Source organism: Pseudomyrmex gracilis, unplaced genomic scaffold, assembly GCF_002006095.1.
Source record: "Pseudomyrmex gracilis isolate BER0280 unplaced genomic scaffold, ASM200609v1 scaffold_1306, whole genome shotgun sequence".
Lineage (NCBI taxonomy): Eukaryota > Metazoa > Arthropoda > Insecta > Hymenoptera > Formicidae > Pseudomyrmex > Pseudomyrmex gracilis.
The window spans coordinates 21,251-32,581 of NW_018021890.1; the positions used below are offsets into that span (position 1 = coordinate 21,251).

General features: G+C 35.5%; 1 pseudogene; it reads left to right on the forward strand.

The window, feature by feature from the left end:
- The first annotated feature begins 4,072 nt into the window (after positions 1-4,072).
- On the forward strand, positions 4,073-6,188 carry LOC109862044 (annotated as a pseudogene).
- The last annotated feature ends 5,143 nt before the right edge of the window (positions 6,189-11,331 follow it).

Genomic DNA, 11,331 nt, shown 5'->3' on the forward strand with positions numbered 1-11,331 from the left:
GGACTGTCTAGAATGCCTTCTTACTAACAGAAAAACTGTGAAGTGCCATTTTTCAAGCGCTAATACCCAATTTCATGCTTTGACCTTTAAAGTTCAAGGTCAAAGAGGTGACTAGAACTTTTTTTTACTATTTTTATCGTATTGAGCGGTTCATAAAACATAGGTATACCAATTTTCATGCTCAGATACGCATTTCCATTATTTGACATTCAAAGTTCAAGGTCAAATATGAATCTGACATTTTTTTCACTATTTTTATTGTAATCAGCACATCAAAAAACATTGAAAAGCGCTTTTAAATCTTCACTTATAATTTTTTACATTAGCCTTAACTTTCTCTCCGGGAGTGGTCCATATATAGACCAGCACTCCGAGTGGCGACTTGTCATAAGAAGTTCATTTATTTAAGTCATGAAATTCAGCTAAAATGCGAGGTCAATTTTAAAGGAAAAATCTCCGGAGCGAAAAGGTTAAACTTTACCGGTTCCGGTTGTGACAAAGCAAGCTCCGCCACGTATATAATATTACTTTTTTTTGTTTTTCTTATTAAGTAAACATTATCAGTATTATGTGTATCTACTACTTGTTTATTCTTTAATATATTAATTTACATCACCACACGCGCCTACCATAATTCCGCTAACCTTCCTTCCTATAGTTCCGACCGTTCCGCGCGTCAAGCGATAGTATAGATCCGACCGTTCCGCGTACCAATCTATAATTCAAGCGGAAATATAGCATGTAAGAACGCACGTGAACCAGAGAAGATCCGTGCCCGTGCGACACGGCACAGGTGCGTGATACAGCGCACAAACAAGAGCGTACCGCACACCGACCCCGGACGGACCGTAGGCCGCTCCGGGGTATATAAATCAAGCGATTTCGGCAGTCGGGACCAGTTCCTTCTCTCGAGCTCGAGGCGGTGTCTTGGGCTAGAGAGATCCTCCGGTGCTAGAGGCGCTGTTTTGAAACACCACACCCGATCTTCCGGTCGAGGCGTTGTCTCGACAAGACCCGATGCTAGAGGCGTTGTCTCGAACACCACTTCCTGGCCATCCGGTCGAGGCGTTGTCTCGAACACTACTTCCTGGCCATCCGGTCGAGGCGTTGTCTCGACAGAACCTGGTGCGAGAGGCGTTGTTTCGGACACCATCCTGACCGTACAGATCGAGGCGTTGTCTCGATCCTCTCCAGCACTTTGGTGCACACCGTTTCCGTCGGTTCTACGAGCCTGGAGATTCAATCGGCCGTTGTCACTGCCACACCGACAAACAGTCGTTTTCACGACTCAAACAGCCGTTGTAACCGCCACCAGAAAACAGTCGTTCTCACGACTTAACCGTTTTCACGGCCCGGAACATCCTCAGTGTAAATACGTTCCGCGTGTAAATATACCCCGTAAATATACCCCGTAAATATACCCCGTAAATATACCTCGTAAATATACACCGTAGGTTTAAGTTTAATTATAAGTCCGCCGCGCCGAAATTCATAGTACTCGCGCCGATTGCACTACTAGCGCGATACAAATTCGCACCGATTGTATAGTCGACACGAACCATTCTGCGCCGGAATCACCGCACCGATAAATCCGAATCTGCTAATAATCGATGTAAATATCATAATTAAGTGAATAAACCTTAACTACCTTTCAGCATTAAAATAACCGAGTGTCGCAATTTCACGCCTTTCTCTCCCCGATCCTTGGCGCCGACTGAGCTGTCCGGCAGGTGAAAAGCCGGGCGAAGCCGACAGAAAATCGGCTCCGTTACATGGTATAAGTTAAAGATTATTGCCTGCATAAAAAAAGCCTAAATGATGCCAAAATCGGTAATGTTTAATGAGAATTTCAGTGCTTCCGGTTATAACAAATGTATATTTTAGGCCTTGTTTATGCGAGTGATAACCTTTAACTAATGCCGGAACCGGTAAAATTTATGATTTTAATGCTTCTGGTTATACAAAATTGCTGAATACGTATAAATAAAAGCATTAAATTCCTATGGTTGAACTTTATCGGTTTCGGCATAAGTTAACAATTATTGTCCGCATAAACAAAGCCTTGTAGTATGAACAAATTCATTAACGTCCTAATGATGACCTTTATCGGTTCCGGCAAAAGGTAACAGTCACAGACTTCAGAAATGTTTTTTCGTATGACAAGAAACAACGCGTAATTGATAAACATTTTTTGTTTTGTATTGTAGTTNTATATTAAACGCAAGACGCAAACGCAAATCGTANATCTCGTGGAATTGACTAATTGTATTAATCTGCTAATTGACTAACGTGATTGGTCAATTCTAAAAAGTCACTTCTAATTTGTGTTTGCATTTTGCGCTCAATACAGAACTAAGATCAAAATGCGCATTGATTGCGAGTTGGTTTTTGTTACACGAAAAAATGTTTTGATTTATGTTGTTTGTAATTGCAAACAGCATATTTTGCTAACTTTTGTCAAAACTGCTAAAGTTTATTAAAAAGAATGTAATTTTGTTCACAATTAAATGTACATTTAACATTACATATAATCAAAAATATTGAATTTTTTTTGTTAAACTTTAAAACGTTTTCGGCATTCTTTCGCCGCGGTTACGTCTTGCATATACATATCCTAACTTAACATGTTGATATGTTTTGCCTGTAGAAACTACATAAATGCGTGTTATTATTCATTGCGAGTAGTGAAAACCTACGGCTGTGTAACGTTAACTACAGATTTTCAATATTAGTAGTAAATATACAAATTCTATAAAAAAAGTTTTAGTGCAAAAATTTATAATATTATTTACACAANACTAAGCATTGCTATGACAGTATTAAAGCAAAAAAGAGAGAAACTTACATCAATGCACATTAGAATAAATAAACACTCTTAATAAACCGTAACATTTTTGAACAAATTATTATTATTATATCTATACAAATGAAACTTAGTTAGTAAACACACATAAATATATCATAAAATAAAACCTGCAAATATAAACACAATTTTAATATTATTTTAAACTTGTTATTTTTTTGTAGACGATTATAAAAAAATTATTAGAAATATTAATTACAAATATTGAAACAAGTAATATAATAAAAACATTTTTGTATGTATTATATTATGTATTATTTTATGTGTACTACTATGTATGTACACAGCGCGTCATTGAATCGCGGAATAGGCGTGGGATCAAAGGGCAAGCGGGGCGGTTGCTTGCCAACAAGCGCCGTACGAGTCGTACGAGTCGTACGGCCCGCTTGCCCTCCGATCCCCGCGCCTATTCCGCGATTTAATGACGCGCTGTGTATATAATAACATAAATATTAAAAGAAATGCTATTTATTTCAGCATAAATCAACAAAATGATAAACTTAGATACAAACAGTCCTATAACACTGAAATTGATGTTTAAGCTTTGAAAACGATTGGTCAATTCCGCGAAACTATTTAGTGGAATTTTGCGAGTACTGTAGAACATCCTTAATGACATTTTTATAAACCCGTTCCACATTTATCGCATGAAACGCCGTGATTGGTCATTTTCACGGGACCGGCGACTTGCGCTTAATATAGGATGCGTTCCGTTTTATACATATGTGCGCATATATCCATAGTACATGTTAGGTATACTATAGATGATGCGCGCATATGCATAAAACGGAATGTATTGTAGTACGAGCTTTGGACTTGTTCTATAATACAATCGTAAGCTCTAAGAAATTGTCCGATTACAGAAAAATAGATAAATTACGGAAAAATAATCGATTGTGATTGATCAATTTCTTACGGCTTACGGCTTACAACTGTATTGTAGACGATGCCTTATGCGCTGAGAGCTTTCATGAAGGCTGTTATCTTTTCTGNCGAAGTGCGTAAATTACGTCTTAAGCAAACGCATCTAGAAGAGAGACAAGATGGCCGTTGTAACTGTCGGACGTGCGTAATTACACAATTATTTTTGAAATTTATATGAAGGGCCGTTTTTATCGAAAATCTTAATAAGATACTACGAGTATTTTTATAAGATACTTGTTTAATCGTAAAATGGTATATACTTCTTTCGAGCAAGTGTAAAATGTCATGCTCAAGCAAAGAAGAAGAAAGAAGCATCCAGTAAGGGAATTTGTGCTTGAATTATCGTCTTGGAGCTCTCGGTGAATATTTAGTAAAAATATGTNAGTTACATGAGTGAAAAAAAGTATGAAAAAATAAAGTATGTATCTAAGTATTATTATCTTAGTAAACAAATTTTTCTCATGTTTCAAAGATTTTTAAGTACTGGAGATGAGAAGAATTCTGAGAATTATGGAATTCTTGATCAAGCTATGCCTTTGCGATGGGTTTATGACAATATAGCTGTGTTTAATGGAAATCCTAATTCTATAACATTGTTCGGGTGCTGGCGCAGCAAGCGCAGGTTTATTAATGGTCGCGCCTAGGTAATTAAATTTACTAATACACATGCTCAGAGAGTTAATGATACACAGGCACAAAAGAAACAATAACAATTGGAATAATTAATTTCGTTGTAGAACTCGGCATATGGTATCAAAAGTAATTGCCCAATTGGGTTCAGCTTTGGCTGATTGAGCTGTGATAATAAAAAAATATCGAGCGCAATATACATTTCGAGTATTTGCAGAAATGTATATTGCAGTATAGAAAGCAGTTGGAAATTGGTACAGTGTCTAAAAGACGGACGTAGTTTCTATGAATTAAGCAATTCCGAATTTAAACCACACGTGGGAATGTTTCTTGGGCACCTGTGCTAGATATCAATACCTCAAGTCACAATACCTCAGGATGATTGGTACGAAGATTGGAGAGCGTCTGATTGGCGCTTTTTTTCGGAAACACCAAAAGAGAGTATCAAAACTTACTAATATAAGGAAAATTTAGCTTACATGGCTAATGTGACGACTCAGGTAGCAGCGTATATCATAAATACGTCATTCATTTATTTGTTTTAATTTTATCATGTGTACATTTTGTCATCAAGAATGAGATGTTACATATATCATTCACTTGCAGAAAATAACGCCACGTTAGCAAAGACTTGATATATAATAGATTCAGAATTATTCGATATTAAAAACTTTGGGACTTAGTTCTCCAATACAATTACACTTTAAACAAACAAGATGTTTACAAGGCACTAAAGTACATGTACACATATTGGCCGGATTCGACATACACACACACACACACACACGTTATGCACATACGTGATTAGTACATAAATGTAAGTAACAAAGATAACAAGTTTAAAATGTTACATGGTATAATTTAAAGTCAGCTCTTCTCTCATATGACCATTTTTTATTTGTAGCTTTTATAAGATTTCCACTATGTTGCGCCGACTAATAAAATAGTAAAACTGTTAGTAGAGAAACATGTGCCTACCTATCTGTACGTGTTAAATACCTTTATTAAAGCCTTGCAACTCGCCGCAATAGGCTAGAGTACCTTACAACACGGAACTTCTATGGCTAACAGGAGCTCCATTTATGGATGTTGGTATATTTTTTCTCTATATGTAGTACATATATATTTGCAATTTGTACAAGTTATGTTATGTATTTTGATGTGATATTATCAATGCAGAATTCTTTCCGGAAAAATAGAAGTTGCAGCAAGACATGAGGACTGACAATGATCGTAACATGAGTTACTTCTTTATGTCGGCGTATTCTAATTTTGCAAAATACGGGTAGGTACAGTGGACATTGCGCTGATTTGTTTGCAGCAAAATAAAACAGATTCCTAGAGATTTATTTTATTTATTCTTAGAAATTCAACATCTTTGCAAATTTTGGGCTTGCACTTCGATCTCGCTCGTTACGGACAATTGCGTTACCTCAATATCAACACAACGTACAACAGCTCCATTCAAGTAAATTACCGTCAAACTGAAAGTGCGTTTTGGTCAATGTACTTGCCGAAAGTTATCGGTCAGTTTGTTCCTACGTATCCTCCTGTTACTGAGGTAAGTGAATAATGTTAGTAGTTTTACATCTTTTTAAAATATATATTAATCAGTTTATTTCTTATTTTTTTACGTTTACGATTTTTCTTTCAGTAGTGGTAGGAATCTAAGTAACCGTTACAGATTGCGTTCTGGTCGATGTCATCGGCATGTCTGTTGCTCGTGATGTCTGTGATGTGTTGCATTCTTTGGCGTAATGACAAAAGATAAGAAAAGGTAAACAGAACCAAATCTATGTGACTACAGCTTTTTGATGCATTAAATGATAGCGCATGCTGAGTCTGATTCTGGTTCATAAATATCAAGACATAACAAGATCTTCCCCTTATAATCATATAACTTATTTATTCTTAAAGTTTGCTAATATAATTGTGCTAATTGACTTTTGTTTGCAATTAACAAAACAAAAGCAGCTAGAACTCGTGCAGATATTTATATAAATATTACAAAACACTGACATATACATGTACACTTTTGCACAAAATGCCTGCCACACGCAGTTACGCCTGTGTACGCTGTTTTAAGTTGCACATTGTTTTTTTTTGCATGTATATATTTTATATAAAATTTATACAAAAATGAAAATAGGGATTCTCCTATTTATTTGGTTAATGAACTGAAAAAGATCCGAATCAAAAGATTAAAACGTTAAAATTTTATTTGTGAATAAAAGGAGTAGGAGTCTTTTGCCCACGTTGCGATTGCCCACAGTCAATATTGCCCACGTTGCTTTTGTCCACGTTGCGATTTCCTACGTTGCGATTGGCCACGAGCTGCTTTTGCCTACGTTGCGATTCCCCACGTTGCAATTGCCCACGTTGCGATTGCCCACGTTGCGATTGCGTACGAGTTGCTTTTGCGCACGTTGCGATTGGACACACGTTGGTTTTGCCCACGTTGCAATTGGACACGCGTTGCTTTTGCCCACGTTGCGATTGCCCACGAGTTACTTTTGCCCACGTTGATATTGCCCACGTTGATATTGCCCACGTTGCGATTGCTCCCGTTGCGATTGCACGAGGTAATTGCGCACGCAGTGCAGAAATTCGATCTTTTCACACTGTGTAGTAAGCGTGTAGGCACGGGGGGGCTGCGCCCTCCTCAGGGAGAGGGGCTTTGCATCTCCTTCTTGCCTCCCTCCCCACGTTGGTAAAATTACATATCTTTTGCAGATTAATTGTTCAAGATTATTTGCAATTCAAATATCTGATTTAAATATGTACCAATCTAATGTGGGCAATAACAACGTAAGCAAAATCAACGCGTGGGCAATTGCAATGTGGGCAAAAGTAACTTGTGGGCAATCGCAACGTGGGCAAAAGCAACGCGTGTCCAATTGCAATGTGGACAAAAGCAACGCGTGTCCAATCGCAACGTGGGTAAAAGCAACTCGTGGGCAATCGCAACGTGGGTAAAAGCAACTTGTGGGCAATCGCAACGTTGGCAATCACACCGTGGTCAATCGCAACGTAGGCAATCGCAACGTGGGCAATAGTGACTGTGGGCAATCGCAACGTGGGCAAAAGCAACTTGTGAGCAATCGCAATGTAGGCAAAATTAACCGTGGGCAATTGCAACGTGGACAAACGGAACGCTCCCAAATAAAAGTAAACACACTAATGCCTATTGGCTCGCATCAGCCTTCTACTTATTTGTTGAAAATAAGGATGATGAATATTAATTAATATTAAATTAAATTAAAATGTTCTACTGTATAATTTCTTTATATAGAGATCGTATAGTAAAACCTCTTATTTCTTATTTGCTCTATAATCTGATTTCTACTATAGCGGGAACATCCTGATGGTACGAGACGACGAGCCTTCCGAGAGAATCGAGAATTTAACACGCGCATCTAAGGAAAATATATACGAATATCGCAACGTACCGTCATTAAAACCCAAATTACCCCGTCAAAACACGACAAGACTAAAGGAACGTATAGCTCACAATAGAAAATTCACTTAAACATCTTTGTTAAGGAGTAATCCTAATAAATCTCTTCTCTCTCCTTAAATATATGAAGTCAGAAAGTTTTGTTACAAGCTCGCCTGACGGTCAGCCCACACTCACGAAAGCGATGAGTCAACCTTCACTGCCGAAAGCTAAAAGCAAGACGCTTTTAGTGCAGGGTGTACCGCAAACAGCTGTTTAATATTTCAGTTACCAAGTACGTAGCATTGACAAAAACATCACTTTATTTATTTTTTTACATTTAGATTTAAAAAGTTGTTTTAAAAAAATGTGATCATATCTAATTATTCTTCTTTATTTCATGACAAAATGCCATATATAAATTATTAATGTAAAATTAAAAACCAAAGAATTCTTCAATTATATAAAAACTCTAAAAATTAAATTATAGAAATAAATATATAGAAGCATATAGAAATTGAATTTTTAAGACAATTATAAATAAGTTATTTTATGAAAAAAAATAATTAAAAATAATTAAAAATAATTAATCTAATAATTAAAACTATTTAACAATCAATATTAAATTGAGGATCTTCCTCGGGTTCGTGAAGTTTATTAAACTTAATAAAATGAATAAATAAGTCTTAAGAGCCGTTTCGCAGGATGTTGTGCGGAAAATATGTCTTATATGTGTGTACACATATATAAGTAAATTCACGTTTTTCACGTGTGTTTTTCGAATTGAAATTTTAATTCTTAAATTCATATAGGATGCTAGTTTTGCATCTCATATATGATAGACCCCGAATACCCCCCCTAATTGATTTAAAATACTGCGAAAAAAACTCCTCAGCCTGGAATCTCCGGCTTTCCGGGCCTGGCTGACGAGTTTTTTTCGCAATATTTTAAATCAATTAGGGGGGCTATTCGGGGTCTATCATATATGAAATGCAAAACTAGCATCCTATATGAATTTAAGAATTGAGATTTCAATTCGAAAAACACGTGAAAAACGTGAATTTACTTATATATATGTACACACATATAAAACATATTTTCCGCACAACATCCTGCAAAACGGTTCTTAAGACTTATTTATTCATTTTATTAAGTTTAATAAAAATATTTAGTTTAGTACGATAAATAACAAAATATAAGAGTTATTTTATATTTCGTCCGTAAGAAAGCAAAATAATTGTTATATATAGATCAGAAGAACTTTATATATTTTTTATGGGTTTTCACCAATGGGTTCTCCCCCATTCTAGCTGATGTCGTTATGTAAGATCTAGAACTAACCACCATCGATACTTTACTTTTCCATCCACCTTTATACGTTAGATATGTAGACGACATAGCCTTAATGGTTCCTAAGGACAGTCTTAATACTACCCTCCACCTTTTTAATTTTTACTATCCTTGTCTCAGATTCACCATGGAGGTGGGTTACAATAGATTAAATTTCTTAGACATCACTATCATTAAAACCCAAAATACTGACTGGTATCACAAACCAACTTTTTCTGGAGAATATCTCAATTGTTTCTCCAATCACCCTGTGAGCCAGAGAAAAGGCACAATACTAAGCCTCGTTGATAGAGCTTTCTTTCTGTCTCACCCTGATTTCCATAAGAAAATTTTTGACACCATTTTTAATATTCTTACTGACAACAATTACCCTCTTGACTTTATTCACAATATTATAAAACAAAGACTCAAACACACTTTTTTTAAACACAAAGACTCCAAAAAATGTTTGACAATAGATACTCCAGATAAACCATCGAGCTGGTTTGTGATGCCTTACATAAATAATTTCTCGGGAAGATCTATGAACGCACTTTCTAATGATACAAACATCTGTACTGCCGTCTATAGCATGGATTAATTGAACAAATTTATTAAAGTATTGAAAGATCCTTTACCTCTATCTTCTCGTCCATCCGTAGTATACAAGATAAACTGTCGTGGTACGCCTCCTATGTAGATCAAATTGGCAGAATGTTACAAACAAGAATCAAGGAACATAAAAACCATATTAATAAAAATACTACTAAAAGTTCTGTAATAACCGATCATAGAATTAATTTCTCCCATGATTTCAACTGGGACAGTGTTGAGATCCTAGACAGCGAAAGATTCTACTACAAACGATTAATATCGGAAACGCTACACATAAGTCGGAGTCGCGGTCTCAATCTACATAGCGATACTAAGAATTTAGGCAAATCTTACTTACCTTTTGTCGATAGTCTATCAGACCACGTGACTTTGATTTTTGGTCAACTGTTTCTCGATACTTCGTTCTTCTCTCAGTTAAAATCTTACTCTTGTGAAGTTGTGGCCTCATATACTATACACGTCATAACCACATTCACATGATAACCATAATCGCTGCTCATTTTCTGTGAGTTTTTATAATTTGCATTTACATATATACATTTTTTAAATATAATCGTGTTTGCGACCATCAATTATTATATTTTTAGTTTATATTGAGAAAGACCCGAACCGAGGGTTGAAACGTTTATACACCTTTATACACATGTTAAATAAAACACCATTATACTTATACACATGTTAAAATAAACCATCATACTTACGCACTACAACATCTGTGTTCTTTGCTCCAACGGCCATTACCAAACTTTTTTCTTAAAATAATCTAGAGCTAATTATCACCTTTTTATTTATATATTTTTTATATATTGTGTAAATAGTTTATATTAACAAAGCTAATATACACATGTAAAAAATTCATATAAATATTATATATGTATAAATGTTATATAAGACAGCTAAATATGGATTAAGATAAGAGGCAAAGCAAGGAGAAATAAGAAGAAAAAAACAGTTTATTCGGCTTATTCACTTACGTACTTTGTTAACGTAATATTTCTATGTTGTCCGTAATATTTACGGACAAACGTATCTTTTCTTATTTTTGAAGTATGAACTTGCTGTAAATTAAAAGTGTCTTGTTACAGAGAAACAATCTTTGCCTTATTATAAAATTCAAATTATATTATAAAATAAACAAAGTGCACAAATTTATTGCAGCTACATGTAGTAGCTACGTTTTAATATTTTATTGAGTCATGATAAAAGTCGAAATCGAACGCTCCTTTCATGACTCAACACATACCAACATCAAAAATCAGTAAATTTTAATTCCAAGTAAGTTTTTGCATTACTTTCTGCTAAAAACAATGCCACACCACGCAATGAGATGTGACATCTATGACATAATTATTATTATTAATTTTACTGAAGAACACTCAAGTAAGGTCATGTTGGATGTCGAGGTGGTTGGGTGATGAAAGATTAAGTTCAGAACACGAACTTGTATTTTTATCTTTTATTTCTCTGATTACAACTCCTTCTATATCTTACACGGCTGTATCTCACTGCGGTAAACTCTCCGGCTTGCGGAGCC